The 22,396-nt window shown below is 36.2% G+C and overlaps 1 protein-coding gene across 1 annotated transcript in view; it reads right to left on the reverse strand.

The window, feature by feature from the left end:
* TAOK1 (TAO kinase 1) overlaps positions 1-22,396 on the reverse strand; it is a 145,541-nt gene that overhangs the window by 86,626 nt on the left and 36,519 nt on the right. The window lies entirely within an intron of this gene.

Here is a 22,396-nt window from a genome sequence, read left to right on the forward strand (position 1 = left end):
ATTAATAATGTTCAACTATAAGAAAATACACAAAAGACTTAACTCGGTAAGTGGTCTTTCTTTCCCTTTCAGATAACCACATGCCAGTGTTTAGTCAACTGTAACACAGACATTCCAAAGAAAAATGCAATGGGAAAAAATAATGAATTTAACGCAGACAACTGCTTCCCCCATAAACCTGATTCACACAAAATATGGCCTTTATCAAATCTGCTTCATTAGATATGTAGACACTACAGATAACCAGTAAATTCCCTGGTGATTCTGCTACCAGTTCCTTTATATCAGATTACCCAATTTTAACTGAATCTCGTAAGTGAGAGGCTCTAGAACCTGAGTTCCGGAATGACACTACCTAGACAGGAATCCTGGCAACACTCTTTATAAGCTGTGAGTTGGGTAGCCTCATTTTCCTAATGTGTAAAATGAAAATAATAACCTAACTAATTGAGTAGTTATAAGGGTTAAATAAGTTAATAAATGTAAGCACAGACCAGCTCTCAGGCATAGTGAGCACTACATTAAATGTTAGCTATTCACCAATTAATTCACCAATTTAAAAAAAAACCTCCAAAACTGATTGCACTAGACTTCTAAGGGAAAACAAAGCTCTAGCCAATTTTCTCCACGCCCTTTATATAACTTAAGCAGCTAACTACCTATCTCATTTTTAAGTCACTGAAAATTTTAATTCTTGCCAGAAAACTTCTTTGTAATTAAATAAAACATATTTATAGGTCTTGTGTACCTTCCTAAATTAACACTACACTGCAATAAAAAACATTATTTGTTAACTGTTATTTGTATTCCATTTCTAACATACTTTCAAGACTGCCCCATATACTTTTACCAATTTGCCTGCTCTGAAAGTTCCCTAGAACAAAGTGTTTCAGTAACAATTCTTTCAAGAATATATAACCATAGGAAAGTCACCTAACTTCTCATTCCTAAATTGAGGAAATTGAGCTAAATTCCATATAAAGTGGAATTAATCTACCTATAAAAAAAAAAAATCTTCAGTGTTACTTAAGACCTTAAGAACTTTGAATGATCAATTATTAGTACCCTTATTACAAGATTTTACATTAAAATTTTCTAACTAGTTCACCGATATCCATCTTCTTTCTTATCTGCCTAACAAATTCCTACTCAAAATCGTTCAAGATTTAGATTAAACGTAATATGTTTGTAAAATCTCAACTCTAGTAGGAAGACCTGATCATACTCCCTTCCTGGTCCAAAACATCGTGAAGCACTTACTATATTATATTGCAATTATTTTTCTCTCTCTTAGACAGGTAGGCAGGCACAATGTATCTCACTCATTTTTATATTACCTCTATACGTTCTATACACCCTACCTCCGACAGTTAATATTACATAAATATTTGTTGAACTAAAAAGAAATACTTAGTCTCTCTATACCACCCCTAAAAGTGGTCTAATTTCCACAAATATTTACTTAACAAAGAGTATAAGACTATAATATGCAAAATATTAAAGCTCATGATAGAAAAATTAAGTAAATTCATATGGGTAGCACATCCCAAAAAAAAATCAGAAACAAGAAATAATGAGGGAATGGGAACATTTGCTCTACCAAATACTAAAAGATAACACAAAACTACCTTTATCTCTAGAATACTAAAAGTAGGACAAATAAATCAATCTAAAGGACAGTCCAGAAACAAACCCATATAGGTGTATTTTGGAATTTAGCATACAATTAGAGAATAAATAAATGTTGTTGAGAAAACTGGGAACATATTTGGAAAAAATTATAAAAATTATATAGCCCTATCCCGTATCTTATATAATAAACATTATGCTGAATGGCTTAAAGAGGCAACCTCAAGTCAATGAGGAAAAATAATATTTGATAAAAGTGTTGTTGGGAGAAACACTTTACATATTAGGAATACACAGCAACACTATGTTCAATATCAAACAGGTATTTGGAAAAAAAAAACAACACCTGTTCCCCAAATTGGACATCACAATTACATAGGGGTCAGAAATACAAATATAAAAAATAAAACTATACAAGTACTAGAAAGAAATACAACCAACGTCCTTTGTGATCAGGGAGTGAGAAAATTTCCTAACTATGACCCAAATCCCAAACAATAAGGAAAAAGACTGATGTAGTTAACAATGTAAAAAGAAAAGTTGGGAGAAGTCATGGAAAAAGACACTCCAAACAAAAATACAAATGGTGAACTTGGAAAAAATGTTTGAACCTTACATTTGCAAAGGGTTACTGTCCCTAACATGTAAAAAGTTTAAAAAACAAAGGAAAAACAACCAGATAGTCTTAATATATAAAGATTTTCTAAAAACAGCAAAGAAAACCTGGCAGAGATATGGGTAGTTCAAAGAGGAAAAAAAAAAGGAAACCATTAAATGTATGATACTATGTTCAACATCACTTGAAGAGAAATTAAAACTATTACTGTATTAAGATTTCATTTTGTACCTATTAGAATGGCAAAAATTAATCACATTCTGATGTGAGGTGGAAGAGACACACACACTCTCCTATATTAGTAATGGTTAACATAAAAACAAGAAAAATACAGCAAAATCTAGCAAATTCAATATGCACTTAATCATTTCACACAAAAACCCCACTTTCAGGAATCCATACTAAAGTTACTTACACAAAATATAAGAAAACATTATTAATAATTTGATAAATGGACAACATGAGGAACTGAAACTCATTACATTGCTGATGGGAGTGTAAAATGGTACAACCATTTTGGAAAACACTTTAACACAAGCTTATCAGGTTAAACAAACATTTACTATATGATGGAGAAATTCCCTAAATAGTTATCATTTACTCAAAAGAAATGAAAACATAGGCAGACAAAATACTCTGCACAGCAGTTTTAAGCCCCAAACTGCAAATGATACAAATGTCTACCAACAAAGAAATGTATAATAAAGTTGTGCTATACTCACACAATGAAATATTCACAGCAATAAAAAGAAATAAACTACTGATACATGCAGCAACAGATGAGTATCAAAGCATTATGCTCAGCAAAGGAAACAAGAAACAAAAGAGTACATATATGGTATGATTATCCTGAAAAATTCTGAAACAGGCAAAACTTGTCTAAAGTGATAGTTCCATGGTGGCCTGGGCTGGTAGGAGGGAGAACCGGGGACCTTGACTACAAAAGGGCCTAAAGAAACTGGGGGTGATAGAATTCTATAACTTGATTGGAGTAGTGAATTACACAAGCGTATACACTTGTCAAAATGCCAACGGTACACTTAAAATAGATGCATTATGTAAACTATACCTCAATTAAATAACTTTAAAAAATTAAATGCCTTAAAATCTAAGTAGTATATATATTGCAAATTTATTAAGAAAGTGTGGAAGAATATGTATTGAAATATTAATGTTTTCTCTGATAAAGTGGAGCATTACTTGTTAGCCTAGATATCTGTATTATTTAAATTTTTAAGCAACCACTTTATAACTTTAAGCAAGTTTACTTTAAATTGGAGAAAAATGAAACATTTTTAAAACTAGAAAAACACATTTTCTGACTGAGGAGAACACACACAAGGCTATTAGCATTTTTTTGTTTTACTTATTTTTATGAAATTTATTGGGGTGGTGACACTGGTTAGTAAAATTACATAGGTTTCAAGTGTACATTTATATAAAACATCATCTATAATTGGATTGTGTGCTCACGACGCAGTCAGTTCTTCCATCACCATATATTTGACACTCTTTTCCCTCTTCTACCACCACTGCCCCATACCCTCTGGTAACCACTTAACTGTAGTCTATGAATTTTTGTTTCTTTGTTGTCTTGTTCCCTTGTTGCTTTGTTTTATATCCCACATATGAATAAAGTCATACGGTTCTTGACTTTCTCTGACTTATTTCAATAGCTTAACATGATAATCTCAAGATCCATCCCTATTGTCGCAAATGGCAGTATTTCATCTTTTCTTATGGCTGAGAAATATTCCACTGTGTATATATACCGCATCTTCTGTATCCAGTCATCTATCGAAGGACACTTTGGTTGTTTCCATATCTTGGCCACTGTAAATAATGCTGCAATGCACATCGGGGTACATATATCTTTAGGGATAAATGTTCTCAGATTTTTGGGGTAGATACCCAGGAGAGGGATTGCTGGGTTGTAATGGTAATTCTATTCTTAACTTTCTGAGGAACCTCCATATAGTTTTCCACAGTGGATGTACCAATTTACATTCCCACCAGTAGTGTATAAGGGTTCCTTTTTCCCCAACACTTGTTATTTGTCGTGTTGATGATAGCCATACTAACAGGTTTGAGGTAATATCTCATTGTGGTTTTGATTTGCATTTCCGTAAGAGCTAGTGAAGCTGAGCATTTTTTCATATATCTGTTGGCCATTTGTATATCTTCTTGGGAGAAGTGTCTGTTTGGATCATCTGCCCATTTTTAACTGGATTGTTTGTTTTTTTTGTTGTTGTACGAGTTCTTTATGTATTTTGGATATTAGCTGCTTATCAGAGGCATTGTTTGCCATACAAGGTCAGGTGGAACAATGAAGTTCACGAACTCATCCTAGAAAAAGTGCTACATGCCTCATTGCTGGATATCAATACAGTCACCTTCAAAGTACTCCCCTTGGGAAGTTATGCACCAACGCCAGTGCCTAGTCCATCCTTCAAAGCAACTGTGGAACTCTTTTACTGGAATGGCCATCAGAGCTGTCACCGTATTACCCTTGATGTCCTGAATGTCATCAAACTGTCTTCCTTTCAATATTTCCTTTATCTTTGGGTAAAGAAAGAAGTCTTTGGGGGCCAGATCAGGTGAGTAGGAGGGTGTTCCAATACATTTATTTGTTTATTGGCTAAAAACTCCCTCACAGACAGTGCCATGTGAGCTGGTGCATTGTCGTGATGCAAAAACCATGAATTGTTGGCGAAAAGTTCAGGTTGTCTAACTTTTTCACGCAGCCTTTTCAGCACTTCCAATAGTAAACTTGGTTAACGGTTTGTCCATTTAGTACAAATTCATAATGAATAATCCCTCTGATATTAAAAAAAGATTAGCAACATCGGTGCAACAAGTTCGCGAACTTAACTGTCACAACACGTATCTTCTCCCATTCGGTTGGTTGTCTCTTTGTCTTGCTGATGGGTTTCTTTTGCTGTGCAGAGCTTTTAGTTTGATATAGTCCCATTCATTTATTATTGCTTTCGTGATCAAATTCATAAAATCCTCTCTGAACCCAAGGTTCCTAAGTTTAGTACCTGTATTTTCTTCTATGCAATTTATTGTTTCAGGTCTTCTGTTTAGGTCTTTGATCCACTTTGAGTTAATTTTGGTATATGGTAACACCAGTCTAGTTTCATTCTTTTGCACGTGGCTTTTCAGTTTTCCCAGCACCATATATTGAGGAGAATTTCTTTTCCCCATTGTGTGATTTTAACTCCTTTGTCAAAAATTATCTGCCTGTGTGTGTGTACACACACACACACACACACACACACACATATGGGTTTATTTCTGGGTTTTCATTTCCATTCCATTGGTCTCTGTGTCTGTTTTTCTGCCAATAGCATGCTGTTTTAATTACTGTCACTTTGTAGTACAAATGGAAGTCAGGAAGTGTGATACCTCCAGCCATGTTCTTTTTTTTCTTAGGATTGCTTTGGCTGTTCAGGGTCTTTTGTGATTCTATACAAATCTGGTGATTTTTTGTTCTATTTGTTGAAAAAGTGCCATTGGGATTTTGATGGGGGACTGCATTAAATCTGCATATTGCTTTGGGTAATATGGACATTTTAACTATGTTGATTTTTCCAATCCATGAACGCAGAATATTCATTTCTTTGTCTGCTTCCAATTTCTTTTAATAATAGTCTTACAGTTTTCAGTGTATAGGTTCTTCATATCCTTTAAGTTTATTCCTAGGTATTTTACTATTTTTGTTGCAACTGTAAAAGGAATTTTTTTTTCATTTTTCTGAAATTTCATTGTTCGTATATAGGAATGCAATGGATTTTTGTGCATTGATTTTGTATCCTGCAACTTTACTGTATTTTCTAATAGTTTTTTGGTGGAGTCTTTAGAGTTTTCTATATAAAGAATCATGTCATGTGCAAAAAGTGACAATTTAACGTCTTCATTCCCAATTTGGATGCCTTTTCTTTCTTTCTCTTGTCTGACTGCTCTGGCTAGGACTTCCAATACTATGTTGAATAACAGTGGTGACAGGGGGCATCCCTGTCTTGTTCCTGATTTTAGAGGAAAAGCTTTCAGTGTTCCATCATTAAGTATGATATTAGCTGAGGGTTTGTCATCTATGGCCTTTATTATGTTGAGATTCTATCCTTCTATACCCATTTTACTAAGTGTTTTAATCATAAATGGATGTTGTATCTCGTCAAATGCTTTTTCTCCATCTATTGATGTAATAAGATTTTTATCTTTTATTTTGTTGATCAATTTGCATGTGTTGAACCATACTTGTGTCCCTGGAATAAACCCCACTGGATCATGATGTATAATCCTTTTAATGTATTGTTGTATTTGATTTGCTAGTATTTTATTTAGGATTTTTGCATCTGTATTCATCAGAGATATTGGTCTGTAGTTTTCTTCTTTTGTGTTATCCTTACCAGGTTTTGGTATCAGGGTAATGTTGGCCTCATAAAATGAATTAGGAAGTATTGCCTCTTCTTCAATTTTTTTTTTAACGAGTTTGAAGAGGACAGGTATTATTAAATCATCTTAGAACGTTTGGTAGAATTCACTATTGAAGCCATCTGGTCCTGGACTTTTGGTTTTGGCGGCAGGGGGGTGAGGGTTGGATGATTGTTTCAATTTCCTTGCTGTTGGTCTACTTATATTTTTCAGTTTTTCATGATTATGTATTTCTAAGAACTTGTCCATTTCTTCTAGGTTATTGAATTTGGTGGCATACGAGTATAGTCCTTCATAGTATTCTCATATGATCCTTTATATTTTTATGGTATCCATCATAGTTCATTTCTTATTTTATTAGGGTCTTTCTCTTTTTTTCCTTAGTGTGTCTAGCCAATGGTTTATCAATTTTATTAATCTTTTCAAAGAACCAGCTCTTTGTTGCATAAATTTTTTCTATTATCTCTTTTGTTCTCTCTTTCATTTAGTTCTGCTCTAGTTTTTATTATTTCCTTCCTTTTGCTCACTTTGGGTTTCATTTGTTCTTTAAGATGTAATGTTAGGTGGTTTATTTGGGATTTTTCTTGTTTGTTGAGATGGGCTTGTAATGATATAAATTTCCCTCTTAATATTGCTTTCACTGCTTCTCAATAATTTTGATATGATGTATTTTCATTCTCATTTGTTTCTATGTATCTTTTGGTCGCTCCTTTTATTTCTTCTTTGACCCAGTCATTCTTTAATAGCATGTTGTTTAATCTCCAAGTATTTGTGGTTTTTCCTGCTTTCGTTTTGCAGTTGATCTCCAATTTCAAAGCCTTGTGGTCAGAGAATATGCTTGGTATGATTTCAGTCTTCTTAAATTTGCTGAGGCTAGTTTTGTGTTCCAATATATGATCTATCCTTGAGAATGTTCCATGTGCACTTACAAAATAACATATAGTCTGGTGTTCTAGGATGACGTGTGCTGTGAATGTCAATTATGTCCATTTGGTCTAATGTGTCATTTAAGGCTGATATTTCCATACTGACTTTTTTGTTTGGATGATCTATCCATAGCTGCCAATGGCATATTTAGGTCCCCTACCATAATTGTGTTTTTGTCGGTTTCTCCCTTTAGTTTTGTTAGTAGTTGCTTTATATATTTTGGTGCTCCCTGATTGAGAGCATATATATTGATAATTATTATGTCTTCTTATTGTACTGTCCCCTTTATCATTATGAATGTTGATCTTTGTCGCATTACGTTTTTTATCCTGAAGTCTGTTTCATCAGATATAAGTATGGATACACCCACTTTTCTTTGGATGTCATTTGCTTGGACTATCACTTTCCACCCATTAACTCTGAGTCTATATTTGTCCTTGTAGCTGAGATATGTCTCTTGGAGACAGCATATGGTTGGATTTTGTTTTTTTGATCCAATCTGTTACTATTGTCTTTTTATTAGTGAATTCTGTCCATTTACATTTAGGGTGATTATTGATATACTCGTATGACGCATTCCTATAGCTATTTTGTCTTTTGTTTTCTGGAAATTCAGTGTCTCCATTGTTTCTTTGACTTTTTGTTTGTTATTTTAGTTTGGTGGCATTGTATGATTTTTCCCCCTGTTCTCTCTTTTTTATGTATCTCAGTTCTGGGTGTTTTTGGGAGTGGTTACCATTAAGTTTATGTAAATGAAAGGTTGATACATACAGTAGTCCTTTTTTTCAGCATGCTTATCTTCATTCCCCTTTGCAAATTCAGACCTTCGCTCTCTCCCCTTTTGTTCTTGTTGTCACAAATTATCACTATTTATGCTGTGAGTTGTTTTCTTTCTGAGATACAGTAGCAAATTTTTTTTTAATCTTCTTTACCCTTTAAATATATAATGCCCTATTCTGTATAGAGGTTGCCATTTCCTGCTTCTGTCTGTCTGTCAGTAATTTTGCTCATCGTTTTGTATGCTTTTGTCTTTTGTTTTCATGTCGAATAGCCTCCTTCAGTATTTCCTGTACTGCAGACCCTGTGATGCAAAATTCACTCAGTTTCTGTATATCTGGAAAAGTCTTTATTCCTTCTTCATATCTGAAGGATACTTTTTCTGGATATATTATTCTTGGCTGGTAATTTCTATCTTTCTATAGTTTGAATATTTGATTCCAATCCCTACTGGCTTTTAGAGTTTCTGCTGAAAAGTCTGATGATAATCTAACGGGCTTTCTTTTGTAGGTTACAGACTTTTTACCCCTGGCTGCCTTGATAACTCTGTCACGAATTTTTGACAGCTTCGATATAATGTTCCTTGGAGAAGGCCTGTTAGGATTGAGGTGATTAGGTGTTCTGTTTGCTTCTTGGATTCGAGGATCCACTTCTTTCCATAGGTTTGGGAAGTTCTCGTCGACTGTTTGAATAGACTCTCTGTGCTCTTCTCCTTTCTTCTCCTTCCGTTATACCCATTATTTATAAATTGCTCTTTCTGATGAAGTCAGATAATTCTTTCATATCTAACTGTCACGTCTCTCTCTTCTTCCATCTGCGTCATTTTCAGATCTCTATCTTTGATATCACTAATTCTTTCCTCCATCTGGTCAGCTCTATTTCCTAAACCAGCTATTTAGGCTATTCTTCATCGCTTTTACTTCAGCTCCAGAATTTCTATTTGGTTCTTTTTCAAAATTTCAGTCTCATTGTTAAAATATTTTTTGTTCTGAGTTCATTAAACTGCCTGAGTTTTATTGCACTTCATTTGAGATTTTTTTCAGAACTGCAATCTTGAATTCTCTGTCATTTAAGACACATATTTTTGTGTCTGTAAGTTCGTATTTTGGACTTGCTTCTTTCTGAGCTGCCTTGTTACCTTGGTTATTCATGGCAATTAATGAATTATTTCTTTTCCTGGGCATTTATAGGAGTGGATTCTGCAGCAGGTTGATATGAAAAGGTCTTTCTTTTGCTTTCCAGTAGGTGGTGCTGGAGCGTTTTACATTTTCTCTTGCACTGTCCAGTCTGCTCCCTGGTGGGAGATTTCCCTGGGGAGGTGGGAATCTCGTCTGACCAGGTTGCTTGGCTCTCAGTACACCACTCCTATGGAAGAATGTGGTGGGCACTGGGGTTCTGAGCCTCTGAAATCCCAGTGCCTCCCCTGGAGTCAGCTCCAGAGCTATGTGTTTCAGTAGCCCTGGGTGCCCCGGCTGCGATCAATGGTAACAGTGGGGGCAGGGCGGGCTGGGAGAGGCAGCAGACGCAATGGGTCTGCTCTCTGTGCGCACTGGCGACTGCCAGACCACAGCTGCCTTGCCCCTACACCTTCCCTGTCACCAGACCTAGCCCCACTGTGCATCTGCCACTCCGGAACTGTCTCTCCAGTTCTCAGGGCTGTAAATATTCTGCTCCTAATCCAACACTGCCACTTTTTTCTTTCTGGGGCCCACTGCTAGCACTAGGAGGGTGTGATGGAGGGAGCTCTGGGAAGGTCGGAGGAGGCGGCCAGGTTCCAGGGCTTTGTTTTCTGAGTGGTGGTGAAGGCTGTTACACCGTAATTGTTGGAGCCCTTCTGTATTGTCTTTGCCCCAAGGTCTCTGCCCCATCTCTGGATTTAGCCATATTATATGCTGATTTCCTCAGGCAGGATTGCTGGGGCCACAGAAAGTGCTCCATGCTCCTCTCTCCTGGGACCTCAATGAGCTCCAGGCTGTATCCCGCAGTCCTCATCCCTGCACTTTTCTCTTCCCTCCTCCCCTGTTCACCCTGATTTGCCCACCTTCAGATGTTTCAATGCACGGATCTCTCAGCCGCGTTTGTATGTTGCATAGGGAACCCTTTGTTGAATTATAGCTGTTCAATTTGTTATAACTTCCAGGGGAGGTATCAAGGAGCACTTCTCATGCTGCCATGTTTCTGACGTCACTACCAGCGTTATTTTTAACTCACAAAAGACTAATGCATTTAAAAATTTTTATGTCAAAAAAATGGAATCAAACACAAAAGTCAAACATCCAAAGCAAATAACAATTAAGGGTTAATATTCCTTAAATACACAGATATCATTCAAATTACTTAGAAAGTACCTAATCCACCAACCTATGGCCAAAGGATATACATCAATATTCTATAAACAGGTAATATTAATGATTGGGGAAAGAAGTCAAACTTGAAGACTCATAAGTATGACCATGAGTTTTCTGATTTTATTTTCCTCCTTTATCTCCCAGCTTTGGCCTAAGAGTGGCCTGAGTTACAGAACTATGTTGAAGGTGCTGACAAGAAAACTTAAAGAAATTCCCTTTTTCTGTCCAAAGAACTGGGAAAAGAGAACCCTGAAACCTGGAGATTGTGGAGGAGAATGCCTTTTTTTCCTTCTTTTTTTCTCTCCTAAGCCACAGAATTGCACTGCCCTAGCAACAGAAAAACCCTGTAAGACAACCTATCTCTCTGGCCAGAAAAACGGAAAAACAGGGCCCCTGCAATCCAAAAAAGTATGAGGGGAATTTTATCTTTTTTCCTTGTCTCTTCTTTCCTCACTTCACCTAAGGGCAGCCCTAGTTATGGTGAACTGTAAAAGAGGTCTAAAACTCTCACAGAAACCTGTTTTACTGGTTAGAGGAAGTGGGAAAAGGCCACTGGAAACTGAAGAACATGCAGGAAATCATGGAGAGGAGAGAGCTGGAAAAGAGATGCCCCAATGCTGTGTATAAACCAATACAAATACTGATTTGTGGTATGTAAAACAGACTTAAAGAAGTGTGTGGCAAAGGCCACATTAAAAAACTAATCTGTATATAAACTACTGCCCAAACCCCAGCCTATCATTGAGATGCACTGTTCCAGGCAAATACAAAGAGCACAGAGAAGGTTTAAACAGAACTCTGAACTTCAGCCATAGAAAGTAAGACAGAACTTGCCATTTAAACGAGTTAGTGTCTGAAGGAAAAAGAAAGAAAACCACACACATATACAAATCAATATTCTCCAAAGGATATTAACAGAACTCAGAAATAACACAATTTCAAAATGTCCAGCATAAAATTCAGAATTACTCTACATGCAAAAACAAATAAAACATGCATACACAACTAGAAAATGTCACAAATTATCAAGGGAGTAAAAGAACAAACATATGCCTATTTTAAGATAAGTAATGTTGGAATTATCACATAAAAATTTTAAAGCAGCTATTATAACCATACTAAATGAGATAACAGTTAACACTCTTGAAACAATTGGAAAGGCATAAGTTCTTAGAGAAATAGGAATTATAAAAAAAGACATGGAAAATTTAGAACAAAAATACAGTATCAGAAATTAAAAAAAAACCACACAAACCTCATTGCATGGGCTCAACTGCAGAACAGATATGGTAGAGGAAAAGAGTCAGTAAACTTGACCACAGATATAGAAATAATCTAAACTGAAGAACAGAGGGAGAAAAAAGATTGAAAAAAATGAATAGTACTTTAGTGACTTGTGGAACAATATCAAATTGTCTACGTTTCATAACATTGGTGTTGTATTAAGACGAGGAAACATAAATTGGTAGAGAAAAAAATTTTTTAGTAATAGCACAAAACTTCTCAGGTTGGACAAAAACACATAAATGTAGACATTCTAGAAGCTCAGCAAAGCACGAACAGGACAAATGCCAAAACAAAACAAACAAACAAAAACAGGTTTCCAGTCAAGATGGTGAAGTAGGTAAATGCTATGCTCACCTGTTCCCCAGGACCACCTCAAAATTACAATTAAAGGACAGAACCATCATTGTGAATTCAACCAAAGTGTTATAGCTAACGGCATACAGAAGAAGCCACTTCAAGACTGGCAGGAGGGGAGAGATGCAGGATGGGCTGGTCCCACAGCCAGTTGTAGCAGTTAAAAATCAGGAGGGATATCTTGGCTGAGAGGTCCCCGTGAGGAGCGAGGGGTCCTAGTCCTACATCAGCCTCCCCAGCTCGGTTCAAATGCAAGGGAGAGAAGTCATCATAACTTCTGGCTGTGAAAACCAGCGCAGACTGTGGCTGAGTGAGACGGAGGGCTCCTGGAAACCCAGGCAATCTCCTTAGAACGCCCACTCACAAACTTACTGACAGACAGACTCACTTGCTCTGAATTCCAACACTTGGTCAACAACTCAAAAGGCACCATGGACATACTGGAGGAACTGAATTATCTGGCTTAAGGGCTGGCGGGGCAGCTTTCTCCCAGACAGACATGCTGGCAGAAACCATTGTCCCATTGTTGAGTCCCCCACCCCATCCACCTGCATGTACAGGAGGGCACTACATCTGAATCTGTATGAACCTAGCTAACATCATTAGCCCCAATGTGGTGATTCCCTGAGAACCCGCCCAACCAACTTGTGGGCCCACCCAAGCTGCTTCCAGTGGCCTGTCTTGGCTCATGCTGTGACTTGCCTAAAATCTCTCAAAGGTTCACAAACCTCAAACAAGCAGCGTCTGGACTTGGTGTGCCCTTACTTCTTGCTGAGCAGCCCCAAGCCCAGCACTAGCAGCAGCCAGCCTTAGTTCACGGCTTAGCCTCTCCCAGGTACCACCAAGACCAGCACAACTGGCAAACATCTGCAGATTACTTTGTAGCTCATAATAGGTGACCCTGCGTAGGGTACAGGCAACAGCTAACCTTGGTCTATACCAGAGCCTCTCCCAAGAGGTCCCATAACCCACACACCTGGTAGTCAGCTTCAGACCACACCAGAGTACCACCCAACCACTTCCACAAACAACACACCCAAAGAGCAGACCTGGCAGGCGTGAGAGCCCCACTAAAGTGAATTCAGCTCCGTAGGATCAGAATGCACAACAGCTCCTCCAACGTGGTCACGGCCAGTCCTCAACAACCAATCAGCCTGAGCGTCAATCCCTCCCACTGATGTGCAAACAGCAACTAAAGTTCAGCTACAACAGGAAGACACACACAACCCACACAAGGGATACACCTGGAGCACCTGGCTCAGGGTGACCCAGGAGACTGCACCATTGGGCCCCACAGGACACCTATTAGGTAAGGTCACTTTACCAAGATCAGGAGAGGTAACAGCTCTACCTAATGCATAGAAACAAATACAGGGAGGCAGTCAAAATGAGGAGACAAAGAAACATGCCCAAACAAAAGAACAGAACAAAGCTCCAGAAAAAGAACTAAACAAAACAGAGACAAGCAAACTACCAGATGCAGAGTTCAAAACACCGGCTATAAGGATGATCAATGATCTCAGTGTGAACTTCAACAAAGAGATAGGAAACATAAAATGGAGACAGAAAACATTTTTAAAAGTCACAAATGAAGAATACAATAACTAAAATGAACAATACATTAGAGGGAATCAACAGATTAGATGAAGCAGAGAATCAAATCAGCAATTGGGGAGACAAGGTAGTAGAAAACCCCCAATCACCATTATTAATAATAACCAAGATATTGAAGCAAACTAAGAGTCCATCAAGAAATGAATGCATAGAGCCGGCCCAGTGGCTCAGGCAGTTGGAGCTCCATGCTCCTAACTTTGAAGGCTGCCGGTTCGATTTCCACATGGGCCAGTGGGCTCTCAACCACAAGGCTGCCGGTTCAGTTCCTCGAGTCCTGCAAGGGATGGGGGGGCAACACTCTCTGCAACTAAAGATTGAACGTGGCACCTTGAGCTGAGCTGCCACTGAGCTCCCGGATGGCTCAGTTGGTTGGAGCGTGTCCTCTCAACCACAAGGTTGCCAGTTGGACTCCCACGAGGGATGGTGGGCTGCGCCTCCTGCAACTAGCAACAGGCAACTGGACCTGGAGCTGAGCTGCACCCTCCACAACTAAGACTGAAAGGACAACAACTTGAAGCTGAACGGCACCCTCCACAATTAAGACTGAAAGGACAACAACTTGACTTGGAAAAAAGTCCTGGAAGTACACACTGTTCCCCAATAAAGTCCTGTTCCCCTTCCCCAATAAAATCTTTAAAAAAAAATAAAAATGAATACATAAAGATGTGGTACATATATACAATGGACTATTACTCAGCCATAAAAAGAATGAAATCTTGCTATCTGCAACAACGTGGATGGACCTAGAGGGTATTATGCTGAGTGAAATAAATCAGACAGAGAAAGACAAATATCATGGCTTCACTTATATGAGAAATCTAAAAAACAAAATAAAACAGAAACAAACTCACAGATAACAAATTGATGGTTGCCAGATGGGGATCTGGGGGGGGGGATGATTGGAAAAGGTGAAAGGGACTAAGATGTATGAATTGCCAGTTATGAAAGTAGTCACAGGGATGTAAAGTACAGCATAGGAAATATAGTCAATAATATTTTAATAACTATCTATAGTGTCAGATGGGTACTAGACATATCAGGGTGGTCACTTTGTAAGGTATATAACTATCTAATCACTATGTTGTACATCTGAAACTAATATAATATTGTAGGTTAACTATAATTGAAAAAATTTTAAAATATTTTTAAAAATCAGGCATAGACACATCATAATCAAAATGCTAAAAAACAAATATAAACTAAAATTTGACCACATATTTCTTATAATAAACAATGGAATCCACAAAAAATGGAATAATATCTTTAAGGTGAGGAAAGGAAGGAACTGCCAACGCAGAACACAATCCTTTATCTAGCAAAAGTTTTCTTAAGGAATGAAGCCTCCCTGACAGAGAGAGAGATAGAGAAAGACAGAGACAGAGAGACAGACACAGACACACAGACCAGACACAGACTCTGATTCTTAAAGGAAGAAAAACTAAGAGATCTGTTGCCAGCAGACCTGCTCTAAAAGAAATGCAAAATACTAAACAAAAAGCTGGAGTGGTTACATTAATATCAGACAAAACAGTCTTTAGAGCTAGGAAAATCACAAAAGATAAAAAGGGACATTATATAATAATAGGATTCCATTCATCAAATATGAAATTTGTATTTACCTGACGAAAGAACTTCAAATTACATGAAGCAAAAACTGATACAACTGAGAAGAGAAATAAGGTAAACTCCAACATTCCTCTCTCAGAAACTTTGTTAAAAAAGTAATCTGAAAATACATAGAACAACACTATCAACCAACTTGACTTATGACATTTCTAGAATATTCCACCTGACAACAGAATATACGGTCTTCTCAAATGCATATATGATATTCCTACCAAGACAGATCATATTCTGGGTCATAAAACAAATCTTAGTAAGTGTAAAATATTTCAATTCATACAAAATACGTTAATCTGTCCACTGTGTAATTAAACTTAAAATTGGTAACAGATACTATTTAAAAAAAAAAAACAACACAAAATTTGGAAATTAAACAACACACTTCTAAGTAACCCATGTGTCAATAAAGAAGTTTCAAGGGAAATTAGAACATATGAATTGATTGAAAATAAAAATACAACATAAAATTTGTAGAATATAGCTAATGTAGTGCTTACACAAATTTAAAGCACTAAATGCTACATTAGGAAAAAAAAGATCTCAAATCAGTAATCTAAGCTTCTATCTTAAGAATCTAGAAAAAGAAAAGCTTTAAATGAAACTAAAAATAAATATAAGAAAGGAAACACTAAAGAACAGAGTAGAAATCAATGAAATTAGGAAACAAAGTCAATAAAACCAAAAGCTGGTTTTTGGGTTGGGTGGGTGGGTGGGGAATAAATAAAACTGAAAGACTTTTGCCAAAACTAAGCAAGGAAAACAAGAACAGACATGAACTACCAAAAACAGAAATCAAAGGGGGAAATATTACTATAGGTGCTAAGGCATTAAAAGGATGAGGAAATACAATGAACAGCTCTAAGTTCATAAATTTGACAATACAGATGAAATAAATTGCCTGTCCTTTACAGATATAAACTACCTAGACTCACTCAAGTAGAAATAGATCATCTGAATAGTTATATGTGTATTAAAGAAGTTAAATTCATAGTTTAAAATATTTGTATAGAATACTCCAGGCCAGTGAAATTAGCATTTCACTATCAGGTTGAATTAAATATTAAAGAAACAATTCTCCATAACCTCTTCAAGCTTATAGAAGAGAAAATACTTCCAATGCATTGTATGAGACCATTATTACACTATCAAAACCAGACAAGAACAGTTACCAAAAAAAAAAATGAAAAATTTTGACCAATATCTTTCATGAACATAATAGTAAAAATCCTCAAAAAAATATTAGCAAATCAACTCTAGCAATACATAAAAATGATAATACATCACAACCAAGTTGGATGTATCCCGGAAATGCAAGGCGTTTAACATTCAAAAATCAACATAATTCTCCATTCTAAACAGACTAAAGAAGAAAAAACTCATGGTATCAACAGAAGCAGAAAAAAGGATTTGACAAATTCAACATCTGTTCATGATAAAAAAAAACCTCTCATAAAACTAAGAATAGAAGGGAACGTCATTAATCTGGTTAAGGGTATCTACAAAAGCCTAACAGCTAACATATAAATTAGCCTACAGCTAACTTAATAAAGACTGAAAGCTTTTCCCTAAAGATTAGAAACAATCTACTCTAATCCTATGTTTCCCTCAAAATAAGACCTAGCCAGACCATCAGCTCTAATGTGTCTTTTGGAGCAAAAACTAGTATAAGACCCGGTCTTATAGTATATAAGACCCGGTCTTTATAATGAAATAAAACCAGGTATTATATTATATTATTACATAAGAGCAGGTCTTATATTAATTTTTGTTCCAAAAGACACATTACAGCTGATGGTCCAGCTAGGTCTTATTTTCGGGGAAACACGGTTATTCCTATTCAGCATCGAACTTAGACGTTCTAGTCCATGCAATAAAAAAAAAAGAAGAAAGAAAAGGAACACGTAACAAAAAGGAAGAAATAAAACTGTCTCTAGTTGCTGACAGATTGTGTACATGAGAAACCCCAAGTAACGTACAAAACAGCAAGGGAAGAAAATGAAATAGTTATAAGTCTAAATATATTTGAGCAGAATTTATATAGTAAGAACAGTAAAACCCTGATAAAAGAAATCAGTCAACTAAATGAAGAGATATTCCGTGTTCATGGACTGAATGATTCAATATTGTTATGAGGTCCATCCTCCCCAAATTGATCCAAAAATTCAATGATTTCATAGTGTCAACACAATCTCAATCAAAACTCGACAGAATTTCTTGTAGATATCAAAAAAACCTGCTTCTAGGGGCCGGCCCAGTGGCTCAGGCGGTTAGAGCTCCATGCTCCTAACTCCGAAGGCTGCCGGTTCAATTCCCACATGGGCCAGTGGGCTCTAAACCACGAGGTTGCCGGTTCAACTCCTGGAGTCTCGCAAGGGATGGTGGGCAGCGCCCCCTGCAACTAGCAACAGCAACTGGACCTGGAGCTGAGCTGCGCCCTCCACAACTAAGACTGAAAGGACAACAACTTGAAGCTGAACGGCACCCTCCACAACTAAGATTGAAAGGACAACTTGACTTGGAAAACAGGCCTGGAAGTACATACTGTTCCCCAATAAAGTCCTGTTCTCCTTCCCCAATAAAATCTTTAAAAAAAAAAAAAAAAAAAACTGCTTCTAAATGTATATGAAAAGATAAAGGATCCAAATTAGTCAAAACAATTTTTAAAAAGCAGAATAAAGCTGGGGGTCTCACACTACCTGATTTCAAGATTTAATATAAACCTGCAATAATCAAGATGGCGTGGTAACAAGGATAGACACACAATCCAATAAAACAAAATAAGTCCAGAAACAGACCCACAAAAGCATAGTCAATTGATTTTGACAAAGGTACAACAGAGAAAAGATCATCTTTTTTCAAAAATGGTGCCACAGCAATTGGACATCCATACGTATGAAAATGAACTTTGACTCATACCTCACACGTTATAGAAAAATTAATTCAAAATGTTTAATTTATCTCAATGTAAAATGTTAACACTATAAAACATTTAGAAGAAAACACAGGTGAATAATTTTATAACCTAAGGTTAGTCAATGAGTTCTTAGATATGACACCAAAAGCATAATCTACAAAAGGCAAAATTGGTACTTTGGACTTCATTAAAATTAAAATTTTTCTCTTGCAAAGGACACTTTTAAAAGAAAAGAATGAAGTCAAGGCAAAGACTGGGAAAAATTATTTTCAAATCATGTATCTGAAAAAGGATTTGTTACCCAAAATATACAAAGAACTCTCAAAATCTCAATAATGGAATACAGGGCCACACACTTGGATGATAAAACTATAAAGAAATTCCCAGAAGTTATTACTATTCCAGTATATTCGCTACTTTGGGGAAAAGAGGGGTTGTAAGTGGGGTGAGACATACGGAAGAACTTCTGGAGTGGCTGGCGAAGTTCTATTTCTTGTGTTAGGTAGTGGTTACAAGGGAATTTTATGTGTAATAATTCATTAAGCTACATATTTGTTTTGTGAATTGTCTGTATCTGTGTTTGATTTTATAAAGACAGAATAAAAACAACATTATGTACATTTTCCAAAGAGGGCAATACAACAAAGTGGTATGGATTATTTTTAGGTAGTTAAAGCTAGTGTTACGGACAACATTCATTCATCAGTCTGTATACTTCCATTATGTTCCAAATTTTCAGCAATAATTGTGTATTCAATTTCTACAACCAGGAAAAAAGATTTTTAAAAAGATCCAACAATATTTGTGCATATTCTCCAGGAATATGCCCCTTTTGGACAGGACGAAATGTCCGGGAAGGCACAGAGAAGCTTTTTTTTTTTAAAGCTATTTTTAAAATACCTAATCTGTTCTTAGGGAAAAATATCATTATAGTAACTTACCATATTCTTCCTACTAAAAGGGAATAGTAAAAAGAAATTAATCCTATAAATAGCAAATGACATCTAATTTGTTTCTGGTTCCATAAAAATAGACCAGAGAAGCTGATCATTTATTAGGCTACTTAGGGTTGAATGTAAAAGGCATACACAATTTCTGTGGGTGGTACCATTTTGCTCAGACCTAAAACATACATCTCTAAGAAAGCTGATGAAACTAGAATTAAAAAACCCAATATAATTTGTATTAAAATCTCTCACAAAAATAGGATTTTCAGAATTAACTGTTCCACATTTGCAAAACATAGTCAAATAACTGACAATAATATCAGTCAAAGTAACAAAAAGGAGATGGGCGAAGGGTACTGATAATCACAGCATATTCAGTATTACCTGAGAAATGCTACTTGGATGAATGGTGATGATACCATGGTATCTCATCTTTTCAGAACCTTCAGATTTTCAACGGACATTGTTGGTCTTAAGCAACTGCTTCAGTACCATAAAGCTCCTTTCCCTACATCTGTTCATCAGAGGTTTCAGGCTTAGAAAACAGCCAACTTTCTTAAACATTCAATCCTTTTAAAGAAAAACAGACCCTATATAGAATCATCAAAGAAAGATTATACTATCTACTGTCTCCCTTAACACACACGCGCGCACACACACACACACACACACACACACACACACACACACCAATATACCAATAACTAGAATGATAAATAAACTGAAAAATGTAGTCAGTAAGAAATCTGACATCATAGGAAATCGTATCAGGCTTAATCTACAGACAGAACTAATGTGCTGCCTACTTTTTACTATTATTATTAATTACAAAAATTTAGGGTTGGAAGAAATTAAGAGATTACTTGGTTCCAAAAGGTCTTCTAATGGTGGGAAATACAGACTCAACCGCCTGAAGCACTTTCTAGTACTTGAAACTAAAATCAAGGAGAAAGATGAAAAGCAAGGATAACATTGTTAAGGATTTCATTGGATTGCTGGGTAAGAGACCTTGCACAGGACAGTATGACGAATAGTTTAATTTGGGGCATTTATAAAGATATGAAGATTAGTTTTTTATTATAAAACAAGTTATGTGTAGCCATTTATATAAAAATAAGAAAATATATACCTACACATACACAGACGATCTTGATACATCAGAAATAGGGATGTTTACGCAGCTTATTTTTTTCCCATGGATCCTTTCTATCTTTCAAATTTTTGTTCCCCAAATGCATGGATTACTTTTCAGTTTTAATTTTCAAGAGATACAAATAATATTTTTTCCAAAAGAGGCCTTAGTTATACAATCTTATTAGTTACCATTTTATATATGTGTTCTTGCTCCAATTAGACTAACCATATTAAACTTTTGCTCACCTTTCACTTCTTATGCTAAATAAAATCTAAGTAATTAAGATTAGAAATACAGGGACTGGCCCGGTGGCTCTGGCGGTTAGAGCTCCATGCTCCTAACTCTGAAGGCTGCCGGTTCGATTCCCACATGGGCCAGTGGGCTCTCAACCACAAGGTTGCCAGTTCAACTCCTCAAGTCCCACAAGGGATGGTGGGCTGCGCCCCCTGCAACAGGCAACTGGACCTGGAGCTGAGTTGCGCCCTCCACAACTAAGACTGAAAGGACAACAACTTGACTTAGAAAAAATCCTGGAAGTACACACAGTTCCCCAATAAAGTCCTGTTCACCTTCCCCAATAAAATCTTAGGGAAAAAAAAAAAAGATTAGAAATACAAATGTTAGCATCTTCTAATGTTTAGTACAAAATACCAAACTGTACATTGGTGTTTATTCAATATTTGCATAAAATAAGCAATCCTGCAGTGTTTTTTGTGGGTGAAAAAGAGATGAAAAATAACAGAGTGAATTTCACAGTTTACACAACTTGACCATGGACTAGAAAACCATTGCAAATTGGCAAGTTTATCTTCATTATAAGAAAAACACCTAGTGAAAAATGATCACCTTCTGAGCTAAATCTCAAATCTTTACCATACCAAGAGTTAAGAAATGTGCTATTCGAATACCTTGCTCGTGGGCTTCCTTTCTTTCTTTTGGCAGGGTCGGGGTAATTAGTTCAGCTATTATTAAATTTGAAAATGACAAATCAGATTATGTAATGGGAAATTTCAGCATAACTGATTTAAGTGTTGATTTAATAACACAACTGAAATCAACTCTACTTCACATTTAATAGCACAAATATACTGTTTTAAAACATTAGATTATTTAACGCTCACTTTTATGGGTCATTTCATGTAAATCCATAAAACAGAATGAGAATATGGAAACAAAGCATAGTGAAAAGAAACTATATTAATAAACCTGAAGGGCTATTTTATTCCAGAAGGATAACCATTAATAAAACAGAAACAGGACAAAGAACTATCCAACAACCAGAGTGAGTAAATAGGAAATACAATCCACTCTAACACAATGTAGAAAAGGAGAGACAAGAAGCATAATTAAAAACAAAAGAATATGATAAACGTAAGCCTTAAACATCTTGATGATAAAAATAAAGTGGAAAGGATAAATTATTTTAACCTCCTTTTTGTTAAAAAAAAAAAAGCCAAACCCATTCAAGAGACACACATAAAATAAATGAAGCAAAAGTTGAAAACAGTATGATATACATGTTTAGTTAAAAGAAAAAAAGTGCAAAATAGTGTATAAACTACAGTATGCTCCCATTTGTTTTTTTTTTAAAAAAAGGCAGGAAAAACATATGTATGTATGTATTTGATACATACACAGACTGTCTCTGGAATGATATTTAACAAACGTGTTTTATTGTCTCGGGGGAAGGTACTAAGCTGGGCCTCTGAGGGACAAGAGTTGATTTTAAACTATAGTTAAATGCAGCTTCTGGAGCCAATATGCCTGAAATAGAATTGTAGCTCCCTT

Source organism: Rhinolophus ferrumequinum, chromosome 21 (assembly GCF_004115265.2).
Source record: "Rhinolophus ferrumequinum isolate MPI-CBG mRhiFer1 chromosome 21, mRhiFer1_v1.p, whole genome shotgun sequence".
NCBI classification, from domain to species: Eukaryota; Metazoa; Chordata; class Mammalia; order Chiroptera; family Rhinolophidae; genus Rhinolophus; species Rhinolophus ferrumequinum.